General features: G+C 39.8%; 1 protein-coding gene across 2 annotated transcripts in view; it reads right to left on the reverse strand.

The window, feature by feature from the left end:
- The window catches only part of LOC105492445 (contactin associated protein family member 5), a 909,336-nt gene that overhangs the window by 292,643 nt on the left and 598,278 nt on the right, over positions 1 to 18,415 (reverse strand). The window lies entirely within an intron of this gene.

The following is an 18,415-nucleotide window of genomic DNA, read 5'->3' on the forward strand; positions in this document are numbered from 1 at the left end:
ATCCGAATATGGTACATTTTATTTAACAACTGTCTTTTAATCTCCAGAAAAGATAAATGTCATGAAAACCAACCAACCACCACCACCAACGAAAGCAACAAGAAGGGGTCAGGGAGCTGGGCCTTCTAGATTAAAGGAGACTGAAGGGTCGTGGCAATCAAATCCAAATTGTAGACACTGCTTGAATTCTGAACAAAAATATGAAAATAGACACTGCTATAAAAGACATTGTAGGAAAAGCATGGACTATATATTGCATAATTTAATTTAATTAATGCTTATTTTCTTATGAGTGGTTTCTTATGTCTGGTTACATAGAAGAATATATTTGGTCTTAGAAGATAAAACCTAAAGTCTTTAGGTTTAAATTATCCGTATGTCTACAACTTACTGTCAAATGGTTCTATAAAAATTTTTTTAAATGTCTGAGAAAATGAGGAGAGGAGAAAAAGAGAAAGCGATGAGGAGGGCACAAATTTGCAAATGTGGCAGAATCATAAACCTGAAGGGTATCTGGCTACTCATTATTTTTTCAACTTTTCTGTAGGTGTGGACATTTAAGAAAAAAACTTTGGGAAAACAAGATAGTTTGCCAGAATGCTTCACATGTAGTAAGTGCTGAAAACTATTCTAAACTCCAAAACATTCACATGTACATGCTTTTATAACAGCACCCACACACACACACACACAGAGAGAGAGAGAGAGTTACGGAGTAACTGGCAAAATAATGATCAGAAAGCTATTATTAAATTTAAACTAAATTAAAATCATGATTAAATTTAACCATTTACACTATGGTAGATCATTCATGTTCAAGTATAAGTAGTTATTCACTCTGTTGAATTAGTTTTCATGAGTGCTTTCATTGTGTCAGGTGTTACGCACACAAAAAATGTTATTAGTTATTATTTTTATCACCATATACCCAGAAACACCAAGAAACCCCAGTCTATATTTCTGGGGACAGAATAATGAAAATAATAACTAATAGTATCCACCACGAATTAGATATATAATGTCAGGTCTTTTTTCTGGCAGTTTACATCCATTATCTCATAGAAGCTTCACCACAAACTTATAAATAGATTCTAGGATTAATTACAGAGAAAGAAACTGAGGTGTAGGAGGCTGGGTAACTCCCCTAAGTCTAACAATTTGCCAAAAGTAGGAAACGTGAGTGCTGGGTTTCCTACCAAGCCCACTTTCTAAATAACTAACTTGGTAGATGTTTTTTTCTTATGAGCATAAAAATTGTGACTTTCAAAGGAGCTTTACATGAGAACAAAATGAAAGCATACCCTAAAGAGGGAAAGCAAAACTTCCTATACGACATAAAAGTTAGAATACTCACAGTTAGCACTGGAAACCCCATGTAGAAATTGTCCCTATGGACAGCAAACAGTCAATGTCTCCTACTTGCTCCTCTTTACACATAGACATGAATATGAGAACTCAAACACACGCACACTGAAAATGCAGGCTGATTGGTGCTCCTGTGACATGAGCCTGCTCGGGAAGAATAGTAGGAAAAGGCTCTCAAGCAAGGGGCGCTTGGTCTGCCTACTTCCCAGAACAAGGACTACAGACTGTCAATCAATCTTGGCCCTTTTATTCTTTGGAATGTCTAGACTTACTTTGATTCATCATCTCTCCTTGGAAGCTGGGGCTCAGAACAAAAGTGAACAAGAGCAAGCAGGCTTTCTGGGAGACACCTTTAACACCCATTTGTTATTTTCCACTTCCAAACAGAAAAAGTATTCATTCAGCCAAACAATATCAGGCCATCAGAACACCCAGGGAAGCCAGGAGGACCTGGGGGACCTTCTCATTGCATCTCCACATTCATGATCCTGCTGAGCTCAACAAGGCTTGTCTTTCCTCCAGTTTCCCTTCTTTGCCTAGCCCCATTATATGGTTTGATCTGTGTTCCTACCCAAATCTCATGTTCAATTGTCATCCCCAATGTTAGAGATGAATCCTGGTGGGAGGTGACTGGAACATGGGGGAAGTTTCTAATGGTTTAGCACTGTCCTCCCTAATACTGTTCTCATCATAGAGTTCTCATGGGATCTGGTTGTTTAAAAGTGTGTAGCCTCTCCCTACAACCTCTGTTTCTCCTGCTCCCGCTGTGTAAGTCATGTCTGCTTTTCCTACATTTTCCGTTACGATTGAAAGTTTCCTGAGGCCTCCCCAGAGCCATCATGCTTCCTCTACAGCGTGTGGAACTGTTAGGTAATTAAACCTCTTTTCTTGATAAATTTCCCAGTCTCAAGTATTTCTGTACAGCAATGCAAGAATGGACTACTGTAGAAAATTGGTACCGGCAATGGGGAATTGCTCTAAGGATGCCTGGAAATGTGGAATCAACTTTGGAATTGGGTAATCAGCGGATATTGGAACAGTTTGAATGGCTCAGAAAACAGGAAGGTGAGGGAAAGTTTGGAACTTCCTAGAGACTTGTTAAATTGTTTTCACCAAAATTCTGAGTCATATGGGCAATAATGTCCAGGCTGATGAGGTTTCAGGTGGAAATATGAAATTTATTAGGTGAGGTACAGTGGCTCATGCCTGTAACCCTAACACTTTGGGAAGCACAGGTGGATGAATCACTCGAACTCAGGAGTTTGAGACCACCCTGAGCAACATGGTGAAACCCCATCTCTATCAAAAAAAATTAGTCAGGAATGGTAGTGCATGCCTGTAATCCCAGCTCAGTGCCTGCTTGAACAGCCACCTAGTTTTGTGCTTGAGACTGACAGCCCTGGTGGTGTAGGCTCACGAGGGAATCTCCTGATCCACATATTGCAAAAATCCATGGGAACAGCATAGTACCCCTGGCAGGTAGCACAGTCCCTCACCGTTTCCCTTGGCTAGGGGAGGGAGGTACACCCACTCAGTGCAGCTCCCGGGTGAAATGATGACCCGCTCTGCTTCTTCTCACTCTCTGTAGGTCAACTCCACTGCCTAGTCAGTTCCAATTAGATGAAGGGGTTACCTCCGTTGGAAATGCGGAAATCACCCACCTTCTCCATTCATCTCACTGGGAGCTGCAGGCTACAGCTGTTTCTTTTCTTTCATCTTGGCCCCTTTTCCACCAGGTATAACTTTTATAGCAATGTGAGCGTGGACTAACATACTCCAGGATACCTGTCTTCCAAGGTCAAACTCAAGCCTAGTATCTCCCATAAAGCTTCCTTGACCACTCCTGTCTCTAAATTCCTTTAGCATCTAGATCATTCTATGACGTTTGCCCTGGTCGGTGATTACTTTTATTTCAGGAGGTCTTAGGGAATGTCAGATATTGTCCTGGGTCTGTTGGGCACATTTGCTTATTTAATTCTACTTAATTTTGTACAACAACTCATTGAGGTAAGAATAAATGATTATTTCTATTATACAGATGAGGAAATTGAGTCTCATAAAAGTGAAGTAACTTGACCAAGATTCCATTATTGTCAAGTTGCTACAGGATAGTTTTATGAATTAAATAAAATGGCCTAGATAAAACTGCTATAAGAGCTGGATGGCTTTATTTTCTTATTACAGTATGAGGTCCTTTGGGTGTGGACCAGCAGGTTACAGAACCCAAGAAGTGCATCAATAAATCTTTGTTGACTGGATTGTTTCCCAATTCCCTGATGCCAAAAATGAGGCTCACCAGTTACCTGCAGTAAAAGATGGAAAGATCCATCTGGAAGAGTCAGGATAAGCCTTGTGTTCAGTGCTTAGAAGAGCAGCGATTCTAGGCCCTGGCCTGAGCCCCCTTAGAAGTGGGGAGATACGTAATGATGGGGCCTTATTAAGCACTGAGCACTGTGCTAATCACCTTATATAGATATATCCCAAAGTCCAGTATCTTAGGTGCTTGCTAAACATGCTATTTCTGATCACTGTTCTGTATCTACTGAATAAATATTGCTGGGAATAGGCCTAGAAAATGGCATCTTAAACATTCATCCCAGCTCATGCTTTAGAAAACTAAGCTTTGTGAACCTCTGCTTTATATAATCTTCATCTGATACTTGGAGAAACCTGCAAAGGTGGGTATGATTTCCCCCCATTACAGATGAAGAAAGTGACGGGCAGGGAGGTAAAGTGGGTATAATGGAGCTGTCGCCCTTGAAGGCTACTTCCTGGAGGAGCTTTCCACCATGGCATTGAGTTAAGGGACCTTGAGCAAGAGACAGGGCAATGCAGGCCAGAGGGGAATTCTGTTTGGACACAGGAGGCTTTCTTTGTTTCAGAGACTGTGTCACCTGGCCTTAATAACCCAGCCTCACGACCTCACCCATAGCTTCCACTCCTGGCTTTACCATTTGCTCCTTGTGAGACCTTGGGCTAGTTGCTTAGTCTCTCCAGATGGTGCCTATCTCTGTAACATGGATTGCTAAGAAAATCAAATAACATCTTGAATGTAAAATACCTAGCATGATGCCTAATACCAGCAGCTGCTAGATAAATGTTAGCAGCTTCTACTACAAAATGCGGCTCAGAGGGCAGCTCTTCAAGGGCATCTTCTCTGCCCACCACCCCCCAGCCTCCTTGTATACTTTCTTTCAACCCCTGTTTCCTTTGTACTATTTCTGTACCATCTACCAGCTTCTATTCTATTTTCCACACTGTGCAAAATATCTGTTTACAATGTCCGTCTTCTTCTCCGAACTGTGAGTTCCTTGAGGACAAGAGCAGATTTATTTATTTTGTAACCATGATGTCAAGTTCAGTCAATACTCAAAAGTTTATTTGAATTACTTAATTTCTGAATTATCAACTGAATAATTGACAGAGTGACTGAATTAATGAATAATGTGTGAGTAATTAAATACCTGAAAAAATAAATGAGGAGGTAAATAAATGAGAGAATTAACAAATGAATACATAAATGAGAGGATAATAAAGGAATTCAAGAAAGCAGCAAATGAGTTAGTAAAGGAAGGGATGGATGAATGAATGATCAAGTAAATGAATTAAAATCACAGTGCAATCACCTGAGCCTCCTGCTCCCATCCACGTGGGTCGGAGTCAACTGGCTGTGCTAAACGGGTGTGTGAAAGGAATTTCTCTAAGTGCCTGTTAAAATTCTCGGCAATTCAAAGGTGACAATGCTTTAATTTCAGGGTAATACTACAGCTTTATGACTTAGTAGTTTTATTTAATGGCCCAATTTAGCAAGAGATTATGCCTTCTGCCACTAGTCCAAAGAGACCACTTTAAAGCTCAGCCCTTCAGCACATGCAGAACAGCTCCAGAGCTTCGCCTAAGAGACCAGCCTTCTGGAAGCCCTATGTGGTCACCACACTTTGGTTGACATCATAAACCCATTAGAGAGAAAAGAGAGACACTTAACTAAAAGTTCCCTCCTCCAAGCTGTTAAATTGCTATTCTTCAGCCTAAAATAGTCCTCTGGAAAAGCTTCATTTACAGAAAGCAAATTATCCCTCTGAAATATAAGCAACAATACAAGTATTATTCCAACTGATCAAACTACCAATGAGCCACAGCACATATGTCACCCATGAGTGAGTCTCAACCAGGAAACGATGCTTGTGCCACCAGGGGACTCAGCTTGTGAGCTCCTCCCCCAGGATGAACTAAACCTGCTGTCCCTAAAGACAGTGGATGTGTTTCCAAGGAAAGACAAAAGAAGACAAGAAGAAGGATCTAGGCTTTCTTTCCCACCTTCTCTGTGACTGTCATTTTCTGACATTGTTTACATGTTAACTCATTCAATTCACTACGTGGCAACCATAAAAAGCTGTCATCATCATCACCCTCCATTTACAGACAGAGAAACTAAGGTATAAAGATGGGGGGTTTTACTCATGCCCCTACAAAGTAATTAGACAATAATATAGTAATTTAGAAGGTGTAATGATTATGGGCACTGTTCTAAGAGTTTTCATTGATGCATATAAACTTATAAATATTCACAACCATGCCCTTCAAACATTGTAAGCCATGGGTAGGAGATGGGAATTTATTCAGGTAGAGGTGGAAGGGACGGGGAGACATGGCCATCCCTGTGTTTTTTAAAGATCAGCCTAGCTGTTGTGTGAATTATGAATCACAATGGGGAAAGCTGAAGACTTGGGCATTTTTTTTCCAACAAGGACTGTGAACTTGCAGGACCATATCTTAATCATTTCTATATTCTCAGTGGCTTGTCAGTGCCTGGCCAGAACAGATAACCAATGCTTATTAATTCAAAGTAATAGAGGAAGTGTTGCCTCCCTTGCCTTACTATCCTTTGATAAAGAGCACATCATACAGAAGTTTCATCTCTAGATAGCTATAATTGGTATCCTGTTTCTACTACTTACTAGCCTCATTCATGCACTTATAAAATAAAAATTATTCCAGCTACTTCACTGTAATGCATGTTGTGCTAGCTTGGTACCCTGTAGATATTCTGCACAATATTTTACAGTCTGTAATCAAATGGCAACCTTGTGGTAACAATACTTTTGCAATGAGGGTTACCTAACTTGTGATAAAAAAGCAAACTTCAGAACTTGAACGCAGCTTGCTATTGTATAAGCCTGAAGTAGGGCAATGGAAGTTGACACGTGTGTGTGTGAGTGTGTGTGTGTGTGGGGGGGGGGTTGAAAGTAGAGTGTTTTCCAATGAGATATCATCTCACACCAATCAGGATGGCTACAATTAAAAACTAACAACAACAGATGCTGATGACATTTTGGAGAAAAAGGAATGCTTTTACACTGTTGGTGGGAGTGTAAATTAGTTCGACCATTGTGGAATACAGTGTGGAAATTCCCCAAAGACCTAGATGCAGATATACCATTTGACCCAGCAATCTCATTACTGGTTTTATACCCAAAGGAATATAAATCATCCTTTTATAAAAATACATGCATGTGTATGTTCATTGCCACACTACTCACATTAGTAAAGACATGGAATCAACCAAAATGCCCACCAATGATAGACTGGATAAAGAAGATGTACTTCATATGCATCATGGAATACTATGCAGCAGTAAAAATAAATAAGATCATGTCTTTGCAGGGACATGGATGGAGGTGGAAGCCATCATCCTTAGCAAACTAACATAGGAACAGAAAAACCAAACACAACATGTTCTCAGTTATAAGTGGGAACTGAATGATGAGAACACATGGACGCATGGAATGGGAACAACACACACTAGAGCTTGTTAAAGGTGGGGATTTGGGGGAGGGAGAGCATCAGGAAGAATAGCTAATGGATGCTGGGCTTCATATCTAGGTGATGGGGTGATCTGTGCAGCAAACCATCACGGCACACGTTTACCTATGTAAAAAACCTCCACATCATGCACATGTAGTACTGAACTTAAAATAAAAGTTGAAGAATAAAAGAAAGTAGAGAGTTTTCAAATAGGAATCTGCAAGGAGATACCAGTGCCAAATTGTATCACAGATACAAATCATGTAATCAACTAAATTCTACTTACTTTGCTATATGATACAGCTGCCACAATTAACAACATCCCAAGAAGGCCGGGGAGAAATAAATGTTTCATAACTAGTGGTCCCATTTTATGTCATGGATGACTCTCATTTCCCCTACACTGACAGACCCGGGTGCAGCCCACAGGTAAATTCACTGACATCGCTCTAACTTCAGGAAGCAAGGCTAACAATTTAGGCCAGACCACATGGATACATTTCTTTCTTTATGTCAATACCTGGGATGATAATCTATTACTGCAATCACACTGCACAATTATGTGCAGAAATATTGGTGAGACCTCAATTGCAGCTTTCTACCTACTCCATTATGCATGCTTTGATGAGTTTTAATGAAAACAGAGGCTGCTGCCAAAGGAGTGAGAAACAGAGCATCATAATAGCCAGAGTGACAAGATATGGAGACTTGTAAGTTGGTTTGCAAATGGATTATGAGCTGTTTGAGAAAGGAAAATAAGTTTCGCTTTAGAGATTTGACTAAATGTTCCTTGCAAATTCCTTGTAATGCCTGATGATTGCCTTACAGATCCACATGCATGAAATTGGCATTGAATCCATCAAGATAAGAAATAAATGTGTTTTTGCTAGTGATTCTAGACAAACAATTTTGCATATCAATATGCAATTACGCTGTGCAAAGGAAAAACAGTATACAGCTAAAAATATCTTTTAATATGTTGACAGTGTGTCCTGTTAACATTAAAAAAGGCACAATGTAAACTGGGTAGAATCAGTTTAATGTCAAGTTTCAAAGAAAATCTTGTCAGAGTGCCTCACCCTTATAATTCGGTTTTATCAATATTGAAAGAGTCCCAGCAGAAATGCTCTCTCCAGGCTCCAAAAGCCTCTGAAATCTCATGGTGCCTACACAAGTAAAGATTCTATTTCTATCACTGGCAAAGGTGATAGCTATCTTTCATGGCTAGAATGACTATATAATATTATTCATACTATGTCAACTATAAGAGTGGTTAGAGACACAATTAATAATCACACCATGACATTACATTAGTATATTGAATGACCATCTACTTTTTGAGGCTAGAAACTTTGCATATTTATGTGTGTGTGTGTACAGCATATATATGTATATGCTAATTCTCACAGTCTTACACGTCACCAATTTTTTATTGTCTCCACATTACTGATAAGAAAACAAAGATCTAGAAATGTTAGATGATTTATCCAAGGCTATGCAACTAGAAAAACCAAGATCTAGAAATACTAGATGATTTATCCAAGGCCATTCCACTAGAATGTGCTAGAATTTAAACCCCAGTGTGACTCCAAATCATATTTCTACCCATTAGTCATTTCTATGTTTGAAGAAAACAGCAACTTGGAGAGAGGTTGGGCAGCAACAAACAGTCATGAAGGCAGTGAGGAACAGATGGGCACTCTCTACTCTTGGACTTATAGAAGGCATTGCAAAGAGTAGGAATGACTCAAACTCAGTCAAGATTAAACACTGAGGCTGTTTCCAAAGTCCCAAACTGTTATTGATTTAATGCAACAGGGCTTGAGTCAAAGATAAATTATGGGAACAGAAAAGACAAAAAGGGGAAAGGTAGAAATTAGTCTTCAATTTGGCAGTGATTTCTGAGTTCAGTTTACACTAGACTCATTCAAGTGTGTATAAAAGTAGATCCAAAGATTCATCACACCCTGTTCCTTATTTTCCAACAAGGAGCTCACAGCCCTGTGGGGACACGTAGGTAAACACTGCATTATAATGCAGTGTGAGTAATGTCATGAGCAGGGCACAGAGTAGGGGCATTAAACCCATCCTGAGGCACCCAAATGGATGAGTCAAGGTTGTCCAGAAACAGAACTACCTGAATAAACTAAACTGTGTGTGTGTGTACGCTATATATATACACATACACACATATACACACACACACATATATGTGTATATATACATGTATATATGTATGTGTGTGTGTGTGTGTGTGTGTGTGTGTGTGTATGAATGAGAAAAAGATAGAAGGAGATAGATTTCAAGAAATTGGATTATGAAGGCTTAGAATGCCCAAAATCTGCAGGGGAAGCTGGCAGACAAGAGACCCAGGAAGTAGCTGTGGTTCCAGACCAGAGACATCTGCTCTCAGAATTCCTCCTTAGTTGGGAGAGGTTAGTGTTTGTTCTCTTAAGGCCTTCAACTGATTGGATGAAGTCCATCCCCATTATGGAGGGCAATCTGCTTTGCTTAAAGTCCACTGATTTAAATGTTCGTCTCATCCAAAAACACTTTTATAGGAAACATTCAGGATAGTATGTTCACATATTAGGTACCATGTTCCAGCCAAGTTGATACATAAAATTAACCATCACCCCAAGGGCAGATTGTCCCACCTTAGAAGCCAATTCTTCTGTTTTATCAACCCAAGCTTCCTATACAGCCAACTTAGGTGTTCATGGATTTCAGTTAGTTACTGTGACCTGCTCTTTCACCTTTTCTTTTATATGGGACCCAGTGCCAAGAACTCCTTTGCTTCCTGATGACATCTCACCCATCCTGCAAGATCGCCTTATGTGCATTTTCATCCAGAAACCCAAATTCTTAGTCCCTAGTGGACTGCTGGTTGTCTCAAATGCATCTCTCCCTACCCACCCAATTAGATTGGTACAGCGAAGGATGATCACCAACTCCTACATCATTGGCTGAAATGCTCTGCACCCATTCCAGGTTTTTATCATCGGATGGAGGTATGAAGCCGAGAACTACCTTTCGACAAAATAATACGTTTTAGCATGTCACAGTTTCTCTTACTTGTTTACTTGTTTCTAAGTTCTTTATAAACTGAGTACCTGTATTAAATCTTGGGGTAGGTCGTTTCCTAAATCTCTTATTCAGTACGTGTTTCTTACATTCATTCTAACTTTAGTGCTATTTAACTCATACTCATAAAGAGTGGTCTTTTCTTGTTCAGGCTGAAATTGATTTAACAAGTCTACGCTTCATTCATTTGCATGGTCTGTGAATTCCACTGACAGCCCCTGCCCCCACCACCATCCTTAATTCTTGTGCATTTTAATCACTTTCCCCAGACCTTTTTGGCCAGTCCTTTAAGCAGGTCAATATGGATATCTTCCATTTGCCCCACCAGTTCCACTTTCCGCACATCTCCAGCCTTCTCTGTGCGCAGGAAGGCTGACTAAAAGCATTCTATCAGTATGCACTTCTGCATTCTCGATTCTAGTTGGGTTTCATCAGTGGGGAGCATAGAAAGGAGCCCAGAAGGAGGAACGAGAGACTGAGGTCAAAGTGGTCATTGGATTGAGCTGGCTGCTTCCCACACAGGAGGCCACAGATCTCCAGAGGCACAGCTTCTGAACATGTGCCTTTTTCCCCACTCTGTTAGTATCCCTGTGCTACAGTCCCTACACTATAAATTCCTTTTATATATTCACACCTTTAAGAATAGTCCCTAATTTGAGCAAGCCATATGAGAGATCCACTGCTCTCAAGATATGGGGTCAGTGCTAAGGTCCATGCATGCTGTGAGGGGACATCTTGTTGCTAGCTCTTAAGACTGTTGCTCATCTCTTTTTTTTTCTTTTTTTTCAGGGCAAGCTAAATAGTCTCACATGCTCAAGAACTCTCTATGATAAAGCCATTCCTCCTTTTCTGTTCTGTTAAATCTGAGACAGCAGATGTTTGTGCTGGGAAACTCTAGTTCAGATTACAGAGCTTCAACGGCCTTTGCTTGCTGCTGCTCAAGTCAATTTGATCCTTTCTCTTCTATTCAGCCACAGCTTTATGAGATTTTCTGGGTTCTAATCTATTGAGTCAGTTCAGTGGGTTGGTGACTTCCACAAATATGCAGGTTCTAGGGATGCTGGGCCTTTGTTCCTGCTCTTCATTCTGTCTTCCTGGAAATGCTTTCTTGCAGCTCTTCTCTTGACCAGCTTCTACTCCCATTTAGATTTCAGAGGCATTATCTGCTGCCCAGTAGCCTTCACACTGCACACCAGGCTAGGTTAGGGTCCCTCCTGTGAGCTCCCACAAGCACTAGACACACCTTGTCATTGTCCTTATACTTTAATTGCTGCTGTGTCATCTCCTTGATTAGTCTGTGAAGAAGACTGAAATCATGCCATTAAGGGTTGAATTTTGTCACCAGAAAGACATATTGAAGTGCTAACCCTCAGTACCTATGAAGGTAACCTATCTGAAAAGACATTCTTTACAGAAGTAAACAAGTTAAGATGAAGTCATACTCCATTAGGATGGGCGTCATCCAGCATGAAGGGTATCCTTGTAAGAAGAAAATAAATGGACACCCAGGCACATGGGAGGAGAAGGCCACGTGACAACATCACATGAAGGCAGCGTAGCAATCTCCAGAAGGCAGAGATTAAAGCGCTGAGGCTGCAAGTGAAGGAGTGCCAAGGACTGAGCAAACCTCAAAAGCTAGGAAGTGGCAAGAAAAGATCCACCCTGCATGTTCAACAGGAAGTGTGGCACTGCAGGTACTTTGATTTTGGATCTGGGCTCTACAAGTATGAGAAGATATTCCTCTGTTTTATAAGTCACCCAGTCTCTGGTTCAAGCATACCTTGTTTTATTGAACTTCACTTTACTGTGCTTCACAGATATTTCATTAAAAGAAAAATGAAGGTTTGTGGCAACTCTTATGTTGAGCAAGTCTATCGGTACCGTTTTTCCAATATCATGTGCTCATTTCATGTCTCTCTGTTATATTTTGGTAACTTATGTTTATTATTATTATCATTATTATACTACATTATTGTCATTATTTTATACCTAGAGCCTGCACATAGGCAAGAACCACCAATCCACCATTGCAATATCTCAAACTTGTTTATTCTTATTACATCTGCTATGGTGATCTGTGATAAGGGGTCACTAATGTTACTATTGTAATTGTTTTGGGGCATCATGAACTGCACCCATATAAGGCAATGAACTTAATTGACCAATATTGTGTGTTCTGACTGCTCTACTGGCCAATGATTTCTGTCTCTTTCCTTCTCCTTAGGCTTCCCTATTCCCAGAGATGGAACAATATTAAAATTAGGCCAAATAGTAACCCTACGACGACCTCTAAGAATTCATGTGAAAGGAAGAGTGGCACATCTCTCATTTTAAATCAAAAGCTAGAAATGATTAAGCTTAATGAGGAAGGTATGTTGAAAGTATAGACAGACAAAAAGCTAGGCCTCTTGTGCAAGTTAACCAAGTTGTGAATGCAAAGGAAAAGTTCTTGAAGAAAATTAAAAATGCTACTTCAGTGAACACATGAATGATAAGAAAGCAAAACAGCCTTCTTGGTGATGTGGAGAAAATTTTAGCTGTCTGAATAGAAGATCAAGTCAGGCACAACATTCCCTTAAACCAAAGCCTAACCCAGAGCAAGGCTCTAACTCTCTTCAATTCTGTGAAGGCTGAGAGAGGTGAGGAAGCTGTAGAAGAAAAGTTTGAAGCTAGCAGAGGCTGGTTCATGAGGTTTAATTAAAGAAGCCATCTTCATAACATAAAAGCTTCAGGTAAAGCAGCAAGTGCTGATGTGGAAGCTGCAGTAAGTTACCCAGAAGGTATAACAAAGATCATTGATGAAAGTGGCTACACTAAGCAGTAGGTGCCATCTAAGACTTTCAGAGGGAGAGAAGAGAAGAAGACAATGCCTATCTTTAAAGCTTCCAAGGATAGGCTGTATCTCTTGATGCAAGTGCTAACGCTCATTTGCCATTCTAAAAATCCTAGGGTCCATAAGAATTATGCTAAATCTACTCTGCCTGTACTCTCTAAATGGAATAATAAAGCCGGGATGGAACCACATTTGTTGACAGCATGGTTTACTGAATATTTTAAGCTCACCATTGAGACCTCCTGTTCATAAACAACAACAGAAAAAGATTTCTTTCAAAATATTACTGCGTACGGACAATGAACCAGGTCACTCAAGAGCTCTGATGGAGATCTACAACGAGGTTAATGTTGTTTTCATGCCTGCTATCACAACATTGACTCTGCAGCCCATGGATCAAGGAGGAATTTTGACTTTTTAGTCTTAAGAAATACAGTTCAAAAGTCTACAAATGCCATAGACAGTAATTTCTTCGAAGTGTCTGGGCAAAGTAAATTGAAGACCTTCTGGAAAGCATTTGCCATTCTAGATCTCATTAAGAACATTCATGATTTATGGGAGAGGCCAAAATATCAAACAGGAGATTGGAAGAAGTTGATTCTAGTCCTCATGGATGATTTTGAGAAGTTCATTACTTCTGTGGAGGAAGTAACTGCAGATTTGGTGGAAATAGCAAGGGAACTAGAATTAGAAGTGGAACCTGAAGACATGACTGAATTGCTGTATTCTCATGACAAAATTGTAACGGATGAAGAGTTGCTTCTTATGGATGAACAAGTAAAGTGGCTTCTTGAGATGGACTCTACTCTTGGTGAAGAGGCTATAAACATTGTTAAAATGTCAACAAAATATTTAGAATATTCCACAAGCTTAGTTGCTAAAGCAGTGGCAGAATTTAGAATGATTGACTTCAATTTTGAAAGAAGTTATACTGTGGGTAAAATGCTATCAAACAAAATTACACACTACAGAGAAATCCTTCAAAAAATAGTCAATTATGTGACATGTTTTATTGTAGTCTTATTTTAAGAAATTGCCACAGCCACCCCAACCTTCAGCAATGACCATCCTGATTGGTTAGGAGCCATTAACATCTTTTTCCTCCAACAGCAAAAATGATTGGGTCTCTTAAGCCTTACTGAAGGCTCAGAAGGTTGTTAGCAATTTTTAGCAGTAAAGTATTTTTTTAATTAAGACAAAGATTTTTTTTGATATGCTGTTATTGCACAATTAATAGTTTACCATGTAGTGTAAACATAACTTTTATATGAACTTGTGTCAGAGATATTTAAACCAGAGTGACTCCATCTTGAACAGGGACCGGGTAAAATAAGGCTGAGATCTACTGGGCTGCATCCTCAGGAGGTTAAGGCATAATTAGTCACAGGACGAGATAGGAGGCTGGCACAAGATTCTGGTCACAAAGACCTTGCTGATAAAACAGCATGCGGTAAAGAAGTTGGCCAAATACCACCAAAACCAAGATGGTAACAAAACTGACCTCTGGCCATCCTCACTGATCATTATACACTAATAATAATGCCTTAGCATGCTAAGAGACACTCCCCCAACAGCCATGACAGTTTACAAATATCATGGCAACATCAGGAAGCTACCATACATGGTCTAAAAAGGGGAGAAACCCTCAGTCCTGGGAATTGCCCACCACTTTCCTGGAAAACTCATGATTAATTGTTTAGCATATAATCAATACATAACCATAAAAATGGCCAACCAGCAACCTTTGGGGCTGTTCTGCCTATGGAGTAGCTATTCTTTATTCCTTTACTCTCTTAATAAACTTGCTTTAACTTTACTGTATAGACTCTCCCCAAATTCTTTCTTGAGTGAAGTCCAAGAACTTTCTCTTGGGGTCTGGATCAGGACCCCTTTGCAGTAACCCTTGGAAACTAGAAAATTCATGTGACTTGCTTTATTATGACACTCATTTTATTGCAGTGGTGTGAAATAAAACCAGTGTTATGTAGTTTGTTACAGAGCCCTAGGAAACGAATATAGACACACTATTAAAACTACAGCACTTTCACAGTACCCACAATGCCCAAATTTATATTGAGTAAAATTACGTTGGCTGAACTGTATTGTAAATCACTTTAAAAAACTGTTAAGCGTCTGACAAGTGTGTGTTCCTGCGGAAACTTACTCTTTAACTTCCTTATCCATCACTTCACTCAATTCTCCATCCAAAAATTGTGCTCTCCCCATCTCCCATCTGATAGCCCTGTGGTGAAGCAACTTAGAACACAGTTCCAAGGATGGCACCCTGTCAAAAGTGTGTGGAGGTCCAGATTCAGTGCACTTTATCAATAAGCTTAATCACCTCCCTTAAGTTAACTTCCCGTCGCAGAGATTATGCCTCTTTACATTAAATGGGGTGGTTGCTGGTTGAGCATTTGGGGAACTCCCCTCCTGAAGACTGCCCTGTGCGCAGGTAAGATGCACAGACTTACATCTCCCAGGACAGGTTAGGGACTACTATGCTTATAGGAAGGGGGAGCTCCCGTTCCCCAGGGTGCACTGTAAGAGAGACAGCTGGGACTCAAATGTACTATTGTTTTCTACAATGGAAACCTGCCCATCTTCAGTCCCATGACATCCATTTGCAAATATCTGTAGACTTCTCAGAAGAAAAGTCTCTCTTCTCTGGAACCTCAAAGAATAGCTCAGAGAATTCTCAATGAGGAAAGACTGGAAGCCAGAGGACCCAGATCTTAATTTTACAGATGTGGGCCTGGGCCCCAGGCACTTAACAGAGCTGACAGGCACAAGGTGCAGAAAGAGCGCTTGGTTTTCCTGCCTTCTGGTGCTCTGGACTCCCATTCTAGGATGATCCCAGTGTTAAAGATAGCACAAGTTTCCTTCTGTTTCTTCTCTCCCTTCTTCCTGACTCTCTTCCCTGGACTACTGCGTCACACTTTTTATAGTGTCATAAGTCACTCACATTTAACAACATTCAACTTTTAAAATTTTCAAATAGAAAGATGCATATTTGCATCATTACATGTACGTATCAGAAAATTGTTTTCCATTTAAATATGAGAGTTGTGTAGTTCAGACAACACAGAGCTTTGCTTTTATTTTATTTTTATTTGTTTATTGTTTATTTATTTGAGACAGAGTCTCACTCTGTCGTCCAGGCTGGAGTGCAGTGGCACGATCTCGGCTCACTGCAATCTCTGCCTCCCAAGTTAATGTGATTCTCCTGCCTCAGCCTCCGAGTAGCTAGGACTATACGCATGCACCACCATACCTGGCTAATTATATATTTTTAGTAGAGATAGGTTTTCACCATGTTGGCCAGGCTGGTCTCGAACTCCTGACCTCAAATGCCTTGGCCTCCCAAGTGTTGGGATTATAGGTGTGAACCGCTATGCCTGGTCTGCTTTTATTTTTGCAGGTATTTTAGAAAACAAAAACAGAAACTTGTACATCGTGCAGCTGAATATAACCCAAAAAAAACATATTCAGAAGAAATACCCCACCATGCACACCAAGCTGATCAACTCGGGACACAGTTCAGAGGCTATGATTTCTTTAGGATCACATCAGCAAAACAGTAATCTTTAAATACAAGTACACTATTCACCTTTAGTCATTCTTGGACAAATGATCAAACATAAACCCTGAGAGAAGGCTGTTGGATGGTGAGGAAGAGAGTCTCATGTAAATGAAACCTGTGTATCAATCAGGCTCTCTATGTCCTTGTCCTTGCATTATTTTGAAGAGTTTAACATTTCTAAGCTATATTTATCTTAATTTCAAAATATATTTTAATAGGGAAAATCTATATCACACATTAAAATTAAAATTTATAATTTAAATATATATGTATATTTCTATGTGTTGGTATGTATATATGTAACATATAAGTTCATAGCAAAAACACACAAGCATTCATTTTAAAATGTCTTGAAGAAATTCTAATAATTTAATAACAATGGCAATCTCTGGATTGCGGATTACAGTTGGCTTTAATATTTCCTTCATCCTTTTTTCCCTCAAAATTTCTTCAATTAACCTTGATTACTTTTGTTACAAAATTTTCTAAAACTAAAGCAACACTGTTTAAAAACAAAATATATGTAATACAACGTATCCAATTAACATTTTGGTGATATGGATTATGACTGAACCAGAAGGCTCTGCCTGCTTCCTACGTCTTGACTGTTAGTCACTGAATTTATTACCTTGAGCCAGTCATGAAATGCTCATATTCTCTTTCCTTCTATGTTAGATGGAGATAAAAAATGTCTGCCTCTGATTTTTGTTGTGAGGATGAAAAGAGACGGTATTTGTAAACTCCCAGCTCAATTCCCAGAGAGAGTCGAAGCACAGTAATTGCTGTCCATTATACCACTCCTATTATTACAAGTCACACCTGGCCACTCAGCAGTGGACATTTATCTCTTTTGCCTTATTCTGCAGCCAAATTACTTTCCCTGTTTTTTGGAAAAGTGGACCAGGGACAATTTGCATCAGAATCACTTGAAAAACTCAGTAAAAGTGCATTTACTGAATTGGAATTTCTGGGGCTGGGAAATCTGCCTTTTTAGCAAGAGTCCATATGTTAATTACATTTTAAAAATAACCAAGATCCGCTGAGAAGCCTAGTTTTTGACCAGGTTGTTGAACACTATAGGTTACCACTACCATGAAAAGACAACAGGAACACAATTTCTAATTATGTTACAGGGCTTTTGAAGAGCAGCTACCATACAACCATTTTGGAGAGATAAAGTATTACGGAAATGCAAGGACGTGGCACCCAATTCCAGGTCACCAGCATTTTCTATGCAGACAGCATGTGACTTTGTATCCAGATGGGCAAATTACTGTGCTTCCTTCCTCACCATTTCTTTCAATAGTTTTCTTGCGTTTCTGCTGGGGATACCTCATGGTAGCGTTCCTGACTTTACTGCCTCATGAACAATCGCCACTGTGTCTTACTTTTCATACCCTCTGCATCCAAAACAGTGTCTGCCTACGGAAAGCACTCCATAAATGCGGTTGCTTTGTTGCCGAAAATCCTGAGGCCTGAGGGCTCAATGAGCCTAAAGAGTCCCCTACCTTCTTGCTTCATTACATGATGCAGCTGGCATCTCTGAAGACCAGCGCTTGAAACAAACAAACAAACAAAAAATGTGTATGTGACAATTAATGATGTTCACAGTGGTAGGAGTGCTTGCACAGCTGGATTTCTTTTTCTTCTTTTTTCTTTTCTTTTTTTTTTTTTTTTTTTTTTTTTTTTTGAGATGGAGTCTTGCCCTGTCGCCAGACTGGAGTGCAGTGGCGCGATCTCGGTTCCCG

Source organism: Macaca nemestrina, chromosome 11 (genome assembly GCF_043159975.1).
Source record: "Macaca nemestrina isolate mMacNem1 chromosome 11, mMacNem.hap1, whole genome shotgun sequence".
NCBI lineage: Eukaryota > Metazoa > Chordata > Mammalia > Primates > Cercopithecidae > Macaca > Macaca nemestrina.